Genomic DNA, 17,950 nt, shown 5'->3' with positions numbered 1-17,950 from the left:
CTTTCATTTAGAATGGAAGGACAGATAAAGTGCTTCTCAGATAAGGTCAAGTTCAAGGAGTTCATCATTACCAAGCCCTTATTATATGAAATGCTAAAGGGACTTATATAAGAAAAAGAAGATGAAAAATATGAACAGTGAAAGGACAGCAAACACACAGCTATTAACAACCACACCTAAAACAAAAGCAAACCAAGAGGACAGCTAGATCAGGAGTGGAACCATAGAAATGAAGAACACATGGAGGGTTAGAAACAGGGGGGTGGGAGGGGGAGAAGGGGGGAGAAGGCACAGAAAATAGCATAGATGGTAGGTAGAAAATAGATAGGGGGGAGGGTGAGAATAGTGGGGGAAATATAGAATCCAAAGAACTTGAGACACGTGGTTATAAACTAAGGGGGGGAGAAGGGTGGCGGAGGGAGTGTGCGGGTGGAGGGGAATGAAGGGGGGAATAGAACAACTGTAATGGTATAATCAATAAAATATATTTTTAAAAAAATGAATCTTTGAAGGGCCTAGTATTGTGCAGGCTACCCATGCAGATGAAAATAAAATCATGCAATGTGAGAAGTGATGGGAAGAATGGACCTGCTTTTGTAAGGTGATTCTCAGCTGATAAAATATAGAAAAACTGCTTCATATTGGAATCAGTGATTGTCTAGTTCTTAATTCCATGACTCACATAAGGCTAACTTGTTCTTATTTAAAATTTTTATTTAACTTGTTCAAGTTCTTATATAGGTATTTTATAAGCAAAATTTAAAGAATATTCTTTCCTTTGGCATACCAGTGCTCTGATTTACTTGCTACCCCTGAACAATCTGTACTTTTACACCCATGTTTGGGACAGGACTTATTGTTTGATTAGAACCGAGTCTGCTCTTGGCTAATTGGCAAGATGGATGAGGAAGGATCTGTAGCTTAGATCATCTACTCTGATTGCGAGGGAGTTGATTTTTTTTAGAACATTATGCTGAAGAAAATCATTGGTACAATCTAATATAACCTTTTTTTTAAAAAACCAAATTGAAAAAAGGAAATGAGGGCTTAAGCAACTAAGTGACTTACCAACTAAGTGACTTACCCAACTTACCCAAGTTGGCCCAGCTTTACTGAACAGGAGGCATATGGTAGATTTAAACCAGTCTGTAAGCACAAGAAGTTTGTCTTATTCACCACTGTATCTTTAGTGCCTGCCTTAATGACTGGCATAGAATAAGTATTTAATGCATCTATGTTGGATACATGAAATAATAAGGAGCGAGTGGTTTCAATCATTTTTGTACTTTCTCAAAATTACTAAATCCAAGGAGTCTCTTCAATCTCAAATATACACATTTTCCATTGCTACTTATTTCTTATTATAACAAAGGTGTCGTTTGTTTGTGTAGCAAAATGGTGGGGCAAAGAAAGTATAGCTGAAACCTACAGACTATTCAGACCATAAGAGTCTAATCAGGTGATGAAATACGCTCTCTCTACAGGAAAAGAGCGAAAGCACTTTGTCTTCATTGGAAAATCCAGTCTGCACCAGGCCTGAGAATCGAGCACATTGGAGATGGGGAAGAAGGCAGTCCCACAGAAGCAAGTTTGAAAGTATTTTGCTTGCTAGTGTGTAGAACATGGTATCAAAGAATTTGAAACCAGGTGACAGGATAAAGGCCACAATAGATATCAAGTGGCTATTTGGCGCCCTAGCCATTTCTCTGGGCTTCACGCCCAAGACTCTTATCCCTAATAAACCATGAAAGTCCCTGTTTCTTGGAGAAGAAAGGAAATTGAAATTCTAGCTTACCTAACCAGGGCAAAGCATTGTATGGGCCAAATAGGGACTGAACTACTGACAAAATGAGGAAGTTATTGCTCCTGAAAAATTAAATGGGATCAACTAAAATTACAAGTAGGTTAAAGTTTGCACATAGATGTTGGGCTCTTTTGGAACACTATCCCTTTTCAGTAGCACTTTCAACAGAACATGGTCGCAGGAAGGAGCTGAGGTGTTACCCTTAGCACAATGCAACACTCAGTAAGTAGGAGCAGACCAGGGCTGCCACGGATGGATCCCCAGAACCTACTGTTTCCAGGCGCTTTTTAATCCTCTAATTTATAGTCAAGGGTCCTAGTCAGACACCTGAGAAATTAAAAAATATGTAACTTCTGTATGAATACATTTACAAGTTTTTAAGACTAGAAGTGTGCCACAAAATTCTATGAAAGACAAAATTAGAATATTCTAAAGGAACTTCTGTAGACACATTGTGAAACTTAACGAGTATGAGATGCTGTGTTAATTGAAGACTATCGATAGATTGTTGTGAAGTCTAGACAACAACAGACGTTACATTGTACGTCCCTACTAATCCTGACATGGAAATAAGCTCAGATGCACAAACCAAGGCCCCAATTCAAGGGTAGCAGGCCAAATAGCCTGATAGACTTCCAATTCATTGTGTTGGAAACGTGCGGCTTAGAGTAAATCTTTCGGATAGGAATTGAATCTTTGAAATGGCTTCATATGGAGCTAGTACAACAAGCTACTAACACAGCATTTTACTAAGTACTGCTGATTGCTGATGAGGTAGATGGCAGTAGTGGAGAATTACTGACCTGAAAAGATGCCAAGGTGGGGGTCGGGGTTCTATAACAGGAATCCAAGGTATCTCAAGGCAGTATCCTGACGCCCTTGTTCCTTCATTTTCTGGTTGTTTTTACCTGGTAGTGTAAATGACTTGAATGATGTGATTCATCTACTTATTTTTCCACTCCACTTTGCTACTGTGGGTTCCCAGTTGCAGGCAGGGGCCGCAGTTTTCAGGTTAGCGGCATGTGGAGCAATAGAAAGGCAGAGATTTACCTGCCCCTTGCCTTTGAACTCTCTGGCTCCACAGACACTCCATTAGCCCCATCTGTGGCCTAAGCCTCAAACCAGATTCTGAGACAATTTCTCTATGTGCCATGATTTAAGTGGGTAAGAATCAAATCAGCCTTGTAGCAGCATACAGTGCCTGCACTAACACTATCTGCAGTTCTAGGACCTAAGGTTTCGCTGCAGCCCTGGTGAAAAGCCCCCACCCATGCTACCATTCTGGAGTCACTAGCCAGCATCTGCTCAAAAGAACAAGAGTCAAGTCCAAGGGAAAGAGCGAAGATCCAGGAAGAAGAACTGCAATCTAAGGTGGAGACCCACGTTAAGATTTTCGAAGAATAATTTATATTCCATTTGGAAGAGCGGGATATCGGTTCTGTTTGGGCAGAATCACCAGCATACTTTACTCAATACTGAGTACCCTGGGTATTGACAAAGATCCTCTTTAATCCCTCCTGTGTGAAAAAAATAGGTTCATTCAGCCATAAGAGAGGATCAAGCTGTCTCAGTAATGAGGAGAGAAGTAGTTGGGTCGGTAGCCAAACATGGACTTGTGTGCTTAACACAATGTGTATTTTCAATTACTTGTTGAACTGGAAAGTGGCAAAAAGATTGAAAGCAATATTGGTTTTCTGCACCAAGGCTATGTTAAGTCAGTGAAACGCCAGTAAATAATTGAACGGGAAATGATTCCAATGTGCCATCTTTTAAAAAGGCTGCATGGAAAATTGGCATAGCCTTCTCTGCCAGTAACTGAGGGTACCAATATCAGAGACCATTTTGCTTGAGATTTCTAGTCTAGATTGCTTATGCCCATATGTGCAGGGCTCTGTGTGCCTCTCCTGGATGGAGATCTATATATCTATATCTATATCTATATCTATATCATCTATATCTATATCTAATCTATATCCACAGATTTCATTTAGAAAAACTCTGAATATTGGAACATCTTAAATCCGAGTCCTTTTGGTGTTAGGTCCTTAGAGCTCTGCCTATCAAATTCTGCACTCTGCATTTCTGATGAGCTTACTTGTTTTTTAAAAAAAATATTGGGGTGACGTTGGTTAATAAAATTATGTGGGTTTCAGGTGTACAGTTCTCGTGTGCTCCATCAGCATTTGCCAGGGACCTCCCCGCCCCTTCTCCCTCTGATGGTCTTCATTCTGTCCTCTGTGACTGTGAGGTTTTTTTAATCCCTTCACCTTTCTCACGCAGCCTCACAACGTCCTGCCCCTTTGACAGCTGTCAGTCTGCATGTTTATTTTTAAAGTCATTCTTTTACTTTTTCACATTTCACATGTGATTTTTCAGTAATGCAAAGATCCCCCAAATGTGGTCATAGTAAATGTTAAGCAATAAAACCATCCTGTGGCCAAATGCACTTAAAAATGCTGGATAGAAAGCCCTGGATGGTGTAGCTCAGTGGATTGAGCGCAGGCCTGCGAACCAGACGATCGCGGTTCAATTCCCAGTCAGGGCACATGCTTGGGTTGCAGGCCAGTTTCCGGCAGGGGCCAGTTCCCTGCAGGGAATGCACGAGAAGCAACCATACATTGATGTTTCCTTCCTCTCTCCTTCCCTTCCCCTCTAAAGATAAATAAATAAAATATTTTTTAAAAATGCTGGATAGAATAAAGTGAACTCATTTTCTTTATTGTAGGATTTTACAGAGTCTTAGAAAATGTGAGTGGTTGTTAAGCTCTGAGAAAAATTAGAATGTTGGATCTTTATTTAAAAACAGAGCCCTCATTATTTTTTTTCCTACCACGAGAAGCTCCAGGATTTATTTTGTATTGGAGCACATTTTGGGCAAAGCTGCTGTGCAACCCAAGAGAAAAAGCTTAAATAGGATTTTTTTCTGTTTTTATCTTTTCAAGTTGATTTCTCCTTTGTTGTTTTGAAAACTCAGAAGAACTAATCCTTGTATATCACATTCCCTGGGATGAGCCAAAAGCAGACCTTCTTTAGAATTGTAACTTTGCACCCCTTGTTTGTGTCTGGCCTTGATTCCTTTGCTCTGAGGCATGAATTTTCCTTTCCTAAAATAGAAATCTTGCTGTAATCAGTGAAGCACAATCATCGCTCTGAAAAGCTCATTTTTAGGTACTGTTTGTATCCTAGACATGGTAGTTGTATGCCAAAATATGTTGGTGACATTTTTATTTCTATACAACACAACTCTAGGCAAAGCAATATTACTAGATGGTCGACATGTTTATTTTAGGCACTAACAGGGCATAAGTAATATATGCAATAAATAACAGGTATAAATTATTGTTGACCACTCTTAACACCAAGGAAGGACATGATTATAACTAATACAATGCAGAAGTATGTAAAAATTACAGGGAATTTTTATGGAACTTATCATTAAACTTTTTACATGAATGATTATTAATAAATCACCTCTAATTTTGATTTGGTTGTTTTGAAAATCTCATTTTACTTTTTTATCAATAACAATAGTAATTAAGGTTTAATAGGGCTTCACATAGTACAATATGCTATGATCTCAGTTACAGCCCAAAACTCTGTGGTCATTAATTAATTCCCTTCGGAGATGAAGAAGATAAGTAAATAACTCAGTTGTGTTCAACTATAAATAAATCTCGAAGCCAAGATATAGGTTTACTACTCACAACACCAAATCCAGAAGTCCATGTGCCAAAAATCTGTGCCATTTAAATAGCCTTATCCTTCAATGTATATATCTAATGTATATAATGACTATATACTTAGAACGCTAAGTCTTCATAGAAAAAGATGTGAGCAAAGCATCCAATTATATGAGCGGTAGTCACATTTTAATTAGGTTGATGGTAAATCTTTCAGAATATGACAAATTTAAATTCTTTTGCCCTTACCCCCCTTGCTTTACCTACTTTTTCCCATTTCGGCACACCAGAAAAAAAGGCAGTGAACATGTCATATGAGACACAGAGAAGCTATTCACTTAGGTTGCTCACAGAGTCTGCTGGATAGTTTTACAGCATATTGACGCTACACACTTAGTTGTCCAGCATTCCAGAAAGCACAGGGACAGGATGACGCGTACCTCTTGAGCAAATGCCGGACATTCCCAGGTATGGAAAGGTGCCATTCACCCGGGTAAGTAAAGAATTTGTGAAATACCTGGTCTCTAGTTATTTCTATCCTCCTTTAAAAAGATTACACCAACCCTGCAAGCTCAGGTTAGGGCACCTAAAACCCCAGTGGGGCCCACTCAGATACGATGTGTTGATATGCATATTGCAGTTACGACAGTTGTCCTGGCTGTCACACGACTAGATAACACAAGTATATTTTGGTATATTTCCAAGACAACTACCATGGTTTGTGCTTTTCTTTTTTTGTTACAAACCTTTCCAAAGTTTGTCAGGGTTCTCTAGGGAGGCGTCAGGAAGGTGATGATATTATTTCTTTCCATTCTTACCAAAGATTTGACCTCCTTCATTTCCTCCTCCCTCCACTGTTTTTCCTCAAGAATTATGTAACTGAGGAGATACTCTCTCCCTAAAAAAATCTCTTCTTCTATCAGTGACAACATATACCATAGTAGTCATTAGACTATGCATATACAATTTATTTTGAGATATTTGAAATGGGCTCATATCTGCCAGATCCACTTGCAAAGCAATGATGTGGTAAAGATACAAATTATTTACATTATTTTTTAGAGGCTGTATGTAATTTCCTGCCTACTATGAATTTATTCTCAGTACCATACAGGCTCCCAGGGAAAAATACAATACCTTCGATTCTCCCTAGGATTTATTGATTAAGTCTCATTAGATATATTCTGACTGTTTTTAGGATAAAGTACCACAGTTACTTCCATGCTCATCTCTTAACAATTTAATTTTTAAAAATATCTCCATCAAAAGAAAAATGATTTTATAGATGGAAAAGCTGAACCATAAGGAATTAAGGTTAGCATAAAACCACAAAGCTTAAAGAGACAGGTAGGAACTGAACTTTTATATCTGTGCTTTGCTTTTGATGTTTTGGTGTTTGACAGAATATAGGAAGCCTGGTAAGAAAAACTAGTATGGGACTTAGATGTGGGGGCCTTGAGCTTGAACTCCAGCTCTGTCAGTTACTAGCTGTGACCTCTCTGGGCTTGGGTTTCATTATCTAGGAGAAGAAAATAGAATTAGAGAATTTGTAGGCCTGAGACAGCATATGTGAATGCATTTAGCATTGGTAGGTGTCAACTAATTGTTAAGTGATATTTGTAGATTTCCAATAGCAGTTAACTGCCTTTTTGATATATCTGACATGGGGAAAATGGCTATCTGATTTTAAGACTGACATGCATTCAAGCAAATTAATACTCCAGTCCAGAGCCCATGGTGTGAACATGGGGAAAATGCTTGTGCTAAGAACTTGTCTTAACATAGGAAAAAATGGCCTGGACAATGCATCCCAGGAAATGAGGCCAATGCACTGAGCAATTTAGTCATATCCTCAAATAATAAAGAAGGGAAAGAGCAATGAGGAAAATCACAAAGACACTAGGAGACAGGGTACTTTTATATAAGGGGAAAAATGATGGAATTGACCCACGAAAATCAAACAGAAGAGTGCAGAATAGCCCCCCAGAGAGGATTCAAAAGGCAAAGTCCTTAGACAATAGTATCAGAACAGGGTGTGGAATCAGAGGAGAACAGACTCTGAAGGTCTCCACTGTCTACAATGGAGACCTGCGGTTAGCTTCTCGTTTGCACTGCACCCCACTGTCTGAGCTCTCACTACAAGGGAATGGCCTGAGTCAGGGCTTCTTATGTTGAGGATTTTTTTTTATTGACTATTGTGGTGAGAAGGTGAAAAGAGGCTGTAGAAAACTGATCCAGAAACATGGTCACATTCCAGAACTGAAGGCAGAGGAGAATGAGAAATGATTAATTCAGATTATTCATGGTCTAATCATTCAGCAAAACGTCTTTCTTCTGAGGCTTAATTTGATTTGAAAGCATCTAATTTTATTTATATTGTTGAACTAACACTACTCATCTCAAACTTGAATTGTTGACATTTATAATGTGAAAATGCCGTAGTTGTACTAGGCCAAAAATTGGTTAGCAGCAGACTCTTAATTGTGAAAGAGTCCTTCAGATAGGACAGAAAACTGTGAGAGACTGAAAACCAAATGAGTGATTGACCTTGCCACATGTCAGTACCCTGTTGGAGAATAAACCTCATTTGCATTATGTGATACTTGATGTTTTAAGATGTAACTACAGAGGATTAGGAAAGTCTGATCGACTATTAAACCTTTAATAAAATCATGTATGGCTTCCTTTTCCTTTCATCATATATTTTAAAGCCAAATTCAAATTATGAAGAAGTTGGGAAAAAAACAAAAAAAAACCCTATTCCCTGAAATAAATTTTATTTTAAGCAGGCATTTGCACAGCTCTGCATCAAGACCGACAGCTTACATAATCCCGTGAGTCACCGAGAGAAGCTGGTGTGATTGACCCACATGCTTTCGATGCTCAACCGAAGGGACTAAGGAAGCAATGGAAATGTGTCTGGTGCCTCGCATTAAGGTTAACAACGTTGGGAGGTCCTCTCCTGGGTCTCCTTTGCGAGGTTCACTTGACACCATCTTGACCTCATAAATTACTATTCATTACAATGAGACTGGAATCCCATTTGTCTCTGTTTTCCTCATTTTGATGTTTGGGAGTAGTACATTTATTCAGAGTGTAAACCAGTGATGTGGTGAAGATACAAAGAAAGGAATAGAAGGTAATGTGTCACCCTATTTAAGGCATCTTCCTGTAATAAGAATTTTTATTAGTTTTGGTCTTTGCATTGATGCTTTTTGGCCCAAAAGAATCAAGGGAATGACATTTTTCCCTCCAAGAATATGTAAAGTTCCTCAATCCAACAATTTGTAGGACCCTTGGGGATTATCAGTCAGAAAACGCTGGCTACAAAAATAATAAGGTTTTAAAATTGTGATGATTTTCAAAAAAATACAAAAATTATAACTGTTTTTCAAAAATTATTTAAAGTTTTGAAATATTCACAATTAGAAGAGAAAATCTTGTCCTTAATATCCTCTTCTCTTTTGTTAACAGTGTGGTATATATTCTTAAGGAATAATCCAACCATACATAGTAGTTTATTGTTACAAAAACTAAAATAGAATAAGAGTGTTTATTACTTTGTCCCTGAAAAATATAGGCTTTGAAATTGTTCCTTGTTACAACAGAAATATTTCATTATATTTAATAACTATAAAATAGTCTTTTTATTAATATACCATAATACAATCCTTCTCTTATTTGATTTTCTCATCACCCTTTATCCCCCCACATCCTCTCTTACCTCCTCCACCCACTCCCCTTCCCTCTGCAATCACCACACTGTTGTCCTTGTCCATGAGTATTTTCTCTCTTTTTTCTTTTTTGCTTAGTCCCTCCACCCCACCTTTACCACAGCTGTCAACCGGTTCTCTTTGCTACATGAAATAAGCCAGTCAGAGAAAGACAAGTACCATGTAATTTCACTCACTTGGGGACTCTATGAACAAACTGAACTAACAAGCAAAATGCAGAGACTCATAGATAGTCTTTCCTCTCTTGATAAACATTTATACTGTCTATTTTTTATTTTCTCTATTTTTCAGAAACATTTTATACATATATCCATAAATAGTACTGCAAACATTTCTGTGTGATAGAATCCTAGATGTAAAATTATTGGATAAAGGAACCAAATATTTTAAATTTTGATAATTGTCCCTCAAAAGATTATTTGATTTGCCTTTTCATCCCAGTGTATGAGAGGACCTGCTTCTTCAGAAACATGCCTACCATGGGTAATATAATTGTTTTTATCTGTGATAAATGAATAGATGATAAATGATATATAAACATTCTTTTAATTTGCCACAAAAGAAACATCAATGCTATGCTCTTTGACTTTTCCACTTATCCTTTCTCTTGGTCAGTTCTCTAGATAAAATTATTTTATACCCCCATGTTTTACATCTTCTCTGCATTTCCATTGGATATATTGTCATAGAATTGAAGCAATTTAGAATGAGAAGTGGTGTGTTGATCAAAATCTATTCTTCTACCATCCAATGCTTGGTTAATACCACCAAGAAGTGTCTGATCAACTTGTGCTTGAGCACTTCCAAGGACTTCCAATTTATGATCTTCTGATGCAACCTGTTCCATCTTTCAGTGGTCTTTCTCTTTTTTGTAATTAATTTTTTTTTCTTTTAAGAATTGTGCTTAGAGCCCTGGGTGGTGTAGCTCAGTGGATTGAGCGCGGGCCTGCGAACCACGCAATCGCGGTTCGATTTCCAGTCAGGGCACATGCCTGGGTTGCGGGCCAGTTCCCAGCAGGGGCCAGTTCCCAGCAAGGGATGCACAAAAAGCAACCATACATTGATGTTTCTCTTCCTCTCTCCTTCCCTTCCCTTCCCTTCCCTTCCCTTCCCTTCCCTTCCCTTCCCTTCCCTTCCCTTCCCTTCCCTTCTAAAGATAAATAAATAAATATTTGTTTAAAAAAGAATTGTGCTTAAAATATTTTTCTTTATTTTTACTGTTGTCACTATTACAGATGTCCCCATTTGTCCCTACTTTGCCCGCCTCTACACAGTTCCAACACCCCCTTCCCTCTGGCTATCACCACACTGTTGCCTGTGTCTATGGGTTATGCATACATACATGCTCTTTAGCCAAGAATTGTACTTTTGATGTCACTTGTAAGAACTCTTCATGAAGCCTTAATGATCTTGCAATATATGAAATATTTTTCTAAGGAGACAAAAGCTCTCACTCTGTAGTTTCCACCTGTTATATACCTCATGAGATTTCAATGTGAAATTGAAAGTGTAGGCGGTTTCCCCTGCCCTGGCAATTTCTTCTAGGGGTGCTTTTCCTGATGTTGCTTTGCATTTCTACGAATTAGTTGAGAGTAATGGCTAAACGGAAGCCTTGCTCACATTCTCTGGAGCACTTCAGATATCTCAGAGGGGAGGCTTATTTTCATTTTGTGCAACGGTAGTTATGCACTGTCTCTCCTTGTATGCCTCCTATGATTTCCATTGTTTGTGGCTTAGACACTGTAGCATTAATGCATACATTTCCCAAGGTCAAGAGAATAAATATGGTATTCACTGTATGTAATTCATATAATTCATCTAAAACAGTTAATTAGATTTGTTTACTGAGGAGTGGATAAAAGTCAGCTAGACTGGTTCTGTTATGAACAATCTAAGGGAATAACTTACAAAAAATGTATTCTCAGGTTGAACCTAGACCAGAAAATTAGCTTTTCATTTTATTTTTATTGTTTTAAATTTATGGCATTTCAACCTCTGTGCAATTTACTTTCTTACTCCATATTAAAGATAAAAGATGTTTTTATCTGAGCTGTTCCTGGCTTCTTGTTTTTCCTTATTTACAAATTGAAATTGGGTTACTTCAATTTACATATTTCAGCTCTATTCTTGGACTCAAGGAAGGAGGCCTTCCTCTCACTCAGGAATAAAGTGTGAAGGGGAAGTGGGTGGCCCTAGCCTTTTTTTTCTTTCCTCTGAAAAGCAAAAATTTTGCAGACCAGCTGCAGGGCACCGAACTTGACAATTATGAGCGCAAAAGCTTTTCCTTCTGTTTTTTACTTGTGCTATGTTCCAGGTAAGCGGAATATTATTATAATTTTAAGGTTGGATGAAATGGTTTCAGATTTTATTTTTGCTTTTTGCTTTTCCTTCAAATTTAATAGCTACATCAAGGGAATCAGGTAGTTTTAGAAAGCAGGATCCTGGGGAAATTTTTAAATTAATTCAGTACTTTCAAGTTGCTTTCTGACTGTGTTTGGATCAATAGGTAGGAAGGCTCCTTGCGTGAGAGAACAGGTGGCAAAGCTATTGAAACACAATACAGAAGTTTTTATAAAGCTATTTTAGGTTTTCTGCCAAGTCAGACTGGATTTCATTTCTAATGAAAAATCTTTCCTTATGCATAATAGCAAGGTGCAAAATCTCAAATAGAAAAGAAGCCTATTTAAGTCCATCACCCTTAGAAATGTTCACAAAAATCTCCATTTGATAAAATAAATTTCTCATACTGTATGCAATGGCTAGTACTCTGGATCTGTGAGAAACTTTGAAGTAAAAATCAGTGCAAAATATGATTACAGGGAGTGTTAGAAGTAGAGAGAGAGAGGTAAATAGTCAAGGTCTGTCGCGGACTGTGTAACTTTGGAGAAGTCAGTTATCTACTATCGACCTCACTTCTATCAGCTACGATGGAGATAATTATAGCACTTGATACATTAAATTTTGTAAGACTTGTGAGGATTACATGGCATGGTTATGAAGACAAGTGAGATAAACAATTTAAAAATAGTAATTCCTATCAAATTATAACACTTCTACAAACATTCCAAAGGCTTCCAACTATAACTAGATTAAAATCCGGGTACTTTACCTTGGCTTGCAAGGTCTTATGTGACTTGAACCAAAGACAGTTTTCCAATTTCTCTCCTGCAGTATTTACTTAGCTCTGCTACTCTGGCTATCCTTTCCTTCCCCTCCCCCCTGCCCTGAGTTTCTTCAATAAGAAAAATGTATTTCCACCCAGAGTCTCTAAATTTTCTTTCTGGAATGATTTTCTCCCAAGCATTCCAAGATTGCTTGTATCCACGAAGCTACTTAAATCGTGCACCCTCAGAGAGCTTTTCTGACCTGTTTAAACTAGTACCTGTGCTTCCAGGCAGTGGATGGAGGCATGTGCATGCACCAGAACCCTCAGTAACACCGTGTGAAAGTAGATGCCAACCGAGAATTCCATAGCCAGTGAAAATATTCCTCAAAAATAAAGGTGAAATAAGTATGTTTTCAGACAAGCCAAATTAAGATAATTTGTAACCCAAAGGCCTACATTTCAAACAAGGTAAAATTTGAAAACGCAATACTTTAAAGATAAATTTTTCATCAGAAGGAAAATAATCTTGGACAGAAGTACAGAAATTCACAGAGTATATTTGTGTGTAAATACAGATGAGTATTGACTGTATAAAAGAATAAGTAAATGTTCTGCAGAGTTTATGTACCACAACAAAGAGAGTGTATGTAAAATGGCAAATGCATATGATAATACAGAAGGCAGGAGGGGGTAAATGGTATTTAAAAGTTTTAAGGTCCTTCAAAGTATCTGACATAACCAGAGGGAGGAAATAACAATTCTGCATTCAGGTTTTTGAACTACTCCCTCGGCAACTGATAGAACAGCTGGTCAAAGACCAGAAAGACAACATGATCTATAAAATGCCACCAACCACCTTCACCTCACTAATATCCCTACAAGACCACACCCAACAATTCCAAAACACATTTTTAAAACTGCAAATGGTATATTACCAAGACAGGACATATTCTAGCTCATAGAACAAATCATAACAAACATTAAAAGACTGAATAATTCTGAGTATTTTTTTCTGAGAGAATATTATACATCAATAACAATCAGATATCTAGGAAATCACAGAATATTTGGAAACCCAATAGTATACTTTTAAATAATCCTTCATGAAAGAGGAAGTAGAACATACTTTGAACTGAATGATCATAGAAACACAGCATATCAATGTGTGGGATGCAGCCAAAGCAGTACTTAGAGGAACATTTATAGATTAAATACTTAATTAGATATGAAGAAAGGTCTAAAACCAATGACTTAAGGTCATGTATTAAGAAGCTAATAAAAAGCAGAATAACTATAAGTAGAAGAAAATAATGAAGGTGAGAGCAAATAGTGAAATAAAAAGCAAACAATAGATTTTTAAAAGATCAACAAAATTGATTAATTCCTAGCTAGACTAACCAAGAGTAAGTGAATGAACACAAGACTGTAAACTGGCTTAAACATTAGCAATTATTCGATTTCACCTATGTTATGAGTAGAATAAACAAAAATATTATATGATCATCTCAATAAAAGTAGATAAAGTGTTGGACAGACATCAACATCCATTCACAATGAAAGAAACCAAGAATAGAAAGAAACTTCTGCAAATTCATGAAGAGCATTTCCAAAAATCATACAACTCACATAATAAATAATAGTGAAATATTGAACTCTTTTTCTCCAATATCTGGAACAGGCCAAGGATGTTTGCTTCCACCACTTTGATTAAAAGATGGCCTGTCATTGAATGTGATTAATTCACTCACAATGCTGGCTGTGTAGTTATCATGTAGTACACGTGGGCCATTCTTACTCATTTTTTACTACTTATTGAATCTTGCTGTATTTATCTGTGGAAGGATACAATGTCAGTTGCTTTATTGGTCATGTCCTGTCTGATTAAATGAGACCATTAGCAAGGAGGGACTAGGCTACAGACAGTATATATCCATCCTAGCCAATGGCTTAACCATCTCAGATGAAGACTTGGCAAAACTACTGTATTTTTTGGACTACAAGACACCCCCACCCCACCCAATTTGGGAGGCATAATGGTTGTTAATGCTGCTGTGGAGTTCCATTTACATTTACATTGGTGAAATATTGTGTTATTTATGTTATTAAATATTTTACCACTTTTTTTGCTTTAAAATTTTTTTTCTTATTTTCCTCCTCTAAAACCTAGATGCGTCTTAGAGGTATGTGTTTAGATTCTCATGGAAGCTCATTGCCACTCTAGGAAAAGCAACTGCTTGAAAATAATGAGTGGTAAGTTTCATTGTTTTCATTTATAGAAGGGCAAATACTTGTGAAGTATTAGGTTAATATGGATTGCATTCCTGATGAGATGGATAAAAGTGTTTATTTTGGAAAAGAAGAAGAAATGTTAAAGCCCTCTAGGGAGAAGTATAACAAGAACACTTTTACTTTGTCATGGTGTCTTTCAGCAAAACTCTTTTTTTACCTGCTTACATCAAGTCTTGTGCAAACTGACAATTGTAAGACAACACCTGCCTGCAGTCTTACTTTAGAAGTAATGTTGCCTCACAAAACAATGGTGAGAGCCTACCATGTGTTGTGAGAAGCTGAGACAGATGTCAGATCCAACTGTTCAATTGTTTTAGAGCATCCTGTATTTATTAAGTCTGGCTACAAAAAAGTCTGGATTTTTATAAGTATTTTTCCATAGGTTTGTGTAGAAGGCACCAGTTAACAGTCAAAGAATATTTCCAGATGCAAATTGTGTTATGGAACACATAATAACATCCATGTGCGTGGTTCATCTGTCTTCATTCCCCACCTAGGACCTCAGATAACAGAAAAGATTTATTTCTGGCATTAAGGTGGCTTGTTGAATCTCTTCTTATACTCATAATCATTTTGCTATTGATCTAACCAAAATTGGATACCAGGATTCAGAGAGTCATCTACAAGTAGGTTAAATGTTTTCTGGCATTTGGTTGCAAACTTGGGTTTCCTTTATGTTTCATTGAAAATGTTTCAAGTGAATGCCCTCAGGTTTTCTAAAATTTCTGTTCAGTTTTTTCCCGGATATAAATACACCAAACTAAGTAGAGGAACAGTCCTGGAAGTACCTGCCTCTTCTCTGCTTTGCTGTTCACTCTCCTCCAGCTCTCTCCTGCTACTTCAGCCTCAGCTTTGCTATACACTGGACTCAGGGCGAACAGCCTGAGATAACAAAAGCTGCTTGCAATATCTCCTTCTTTACTCTTGTGAGTATCAGTGGCATCGGGAATGGCAAAGAAAGAAAGAAGTAGGGTGCAGAAAGGGAACAGAGCTTTTCCAGATATGAAGTTTCCTCTTCATCCACCTCCAAAAGCAGCCCAGAAAGTAAATCAATATTTCAGTCCTGGGATAGACCATGGGTAATATTTCCTTCTTAGGTTTGACATTAAAATTGGAAATAAAATTGTAAGTTTGCATAAATAGCACCAAAGTCTGAGTTGATTTAAAAGAGGATTGAGTGCATGTGTGTGTTCTTTTTTAATAAATCGAATAGCTAGGGCCAGCGTGTAAAGGGGGGAAAGGCAGTTTCTCTTGTGTTTAAAAGAACACAATTAATGAGTTAGAATTGGATACTACTAATAATTAAAATTTACATATCAGTTACCAGGTGCAGCCTCAGTGCTAACTGTTCAGCTGAGGAAACTGAGGCTAGGAGAATTGAAGTAACTTGTTCAGGGTCATGCAGATAATAAAAGGTGGGGTACACCCAGGTCTTTCACACTATAGTGCTCCTGTCCTTGAGGCCCAACTACAGCTTTGTACTGCCTCTCTTGAAACAGAGAGAAGTGCAGGCACCTTCTAAATCAGGGGAACATTATAACCAGTGACGAGGAGGAAATGATAAATATACTGTGTGCAGATGACTGCCAAAATTAGCCTGATAAAAATGTAATTGCTTATTGGGTGCTGTGGAGTCTGAGCTACCATATTCTTGCGAGATTCTCTTTAAGTGCTCTCACAGGCCTAAAATGTTATCTGGAAGTGTTTGGTATGGTGGGAGAAGTGATGTCAGCCTGTGTGGACTTTGAGAAGGAAAAAGAAAAATTTGAGCAGAGAGCTGCCTGTAAAACTCCCCACCCTTGACACTTCCCATAGTTTGTTGCCTTTGCCAAAGAGGAACGACTTTCTTTTTTTTATATTTTATTTATTTATTTTTAGAGAGAGGGGAAGGGAAGGAGAAAGAGTGGGAGAGAAACATCAATGTGTGGTTGCCTCTCATGGGTCCCCCACTGGGAACCTGGCCTGCAACCCAGGCATGTGCCCTGACTGGGAATCGAACCTGCGACCCTTTGCTTCACAGGCCCGTGCTCAATCCACTGAGCTACACCAGCCAGGGCGAGGAACTACTTTCTTTTGGGCACAGTTCTCTTACAGTTTTTTTCTTCTCACCAATAACTTTATTCATTTGGATATGTTGAGTATGTTGGCTATCTCCTGCTATTGGCTTCTAGTGGGTAGAGGCCAAGGGGTGTTGCTAAACATGTCCCAATGCATAAGACAGCTGCATAGCAAAGAATTATTTGGCCAAAAGGCCAACAGTATCAAGAAACTTTGCAAACCACTTTTGACACATTTGATCAGTCACGACTTTAAACTTGAGCTCTCATACTAACCAATTATTGGCTATTAATCATTCATCAAATAGATTCCAGTTATACAATTAAATAAGATTATTAAATTGGAAGAAAAGAAAGTTTGGGACGAGGCCAATTATTTTAGACTCGCTTGAATTTTTACGTAACAAATTTTAGGTTGTGTGGTGTTAAAATAAAAATACCCTAAAGACTACCAATATTGTAGGAATAGACCATGAGTGACAGACCAATAATGAAGACTTATATTTGAGAACCAGCAAATAACAGCATTTTATTGCTTGAAGGAATCTTAGACAGCATCTGGTACAATCTCCTCAAATTTACAGATTATGAAATTGAGCCCCAAGAACTTAAACAACATCTAAACCCAAAGCCACAAAGCAATTAAACAAATTGCTCCCAGATTTTTGACCATCAACTAGTCCAATATTTCTATCAGGCCATCGAACTATTATCAGAATAATAATGATTACTCAAACTATAAAAATGTGAATCAAAGGAGAGTGAAAATATGAAAATAAGTTGAGAGATATGGAAAAGAATGCTGACCCCAGAGTTTGGGGGGGCATTTCTGAAGTTATGTGTAGAGGGAGAAAGAAGAGCAGTGCACACAGTAGGTGGATAATTAGAGGGTTGATAGGGGGCAGGGAGTGTTTTTTCCTAGAGATTAACCATGAGATGCTACAAAGTCTTTTCCAGTGTGTATTTTTTCTGTCATGTTGTATAAAAACAAACAGAGGTGACCTGTCCATTGAGAATACTCAGATGTAAGTTTTAAAAGAATAAAGAATACTTTTGTGGATTTTGTTCACTTATGTGTCTCGAACACATAGTAGGTCCTACATATATATTCATTGATTGAAAGAGTAAAAGTCTTCTTACCTCTCTGTACTTGAATACATTATCAAGTATTTTGATATAAAAAACTCTCAAGTGAATTGTGATTTTAGAAATAGTAACTAGAGTCATTATCATTGAATTAAACTGTAGTTAGGTCAGTAATTTTTGAAAAATTGTAACTA

The 17,950-nt window shown here is 37.5% G+C and overlaps 1 long non-coding RNA gene across 1 annotated transcript; it reads left to right on the top strand.

The window, feature by feature from the left end:
* The first annotated feature begins 14,503 nt into the window (after positions 1 to 14,503).
* Positions 14,504 to 15,742, top strand: LOC118988925 (uncharacterized). Its single transcript, XR_005066875.1, has 3 exons — positions 14,504 to 14,574; positions 14,754 to 15,239; positions 15,439 to 15,742. It is a non-coding gene; the product is annotated as an uncharacterized LOC118988925 (long non-coding RNA).
* The last annotated feature ends 2,208 nt before the right edge of the window (positions 15,743 to 17,950 follow it).

The sequence above is a fragment of the Sturnira hondurensis genome, unplaced genomic scaffold (genome assembly GCF_014824575.4).
Source record: "Sturnira hondurensis isolate 20B ecotype Veracruz unplaced genomic scaffold, ASM1482457v3 Scaffold0006413, whole genome shotgun sequence".
Classification (NCBI taxonomy): domain Eukaryota; kingdom Metazoa; phylum Chordata; class Mammalia; order Chiroptera; family Phyllostomidae; genus Sturnira; species Sturnira hondurensis.
Note: the sequence above shows the minus strand (reverse complement) of the source record. Positions and strands in the feature narration are given on the sequence as shown.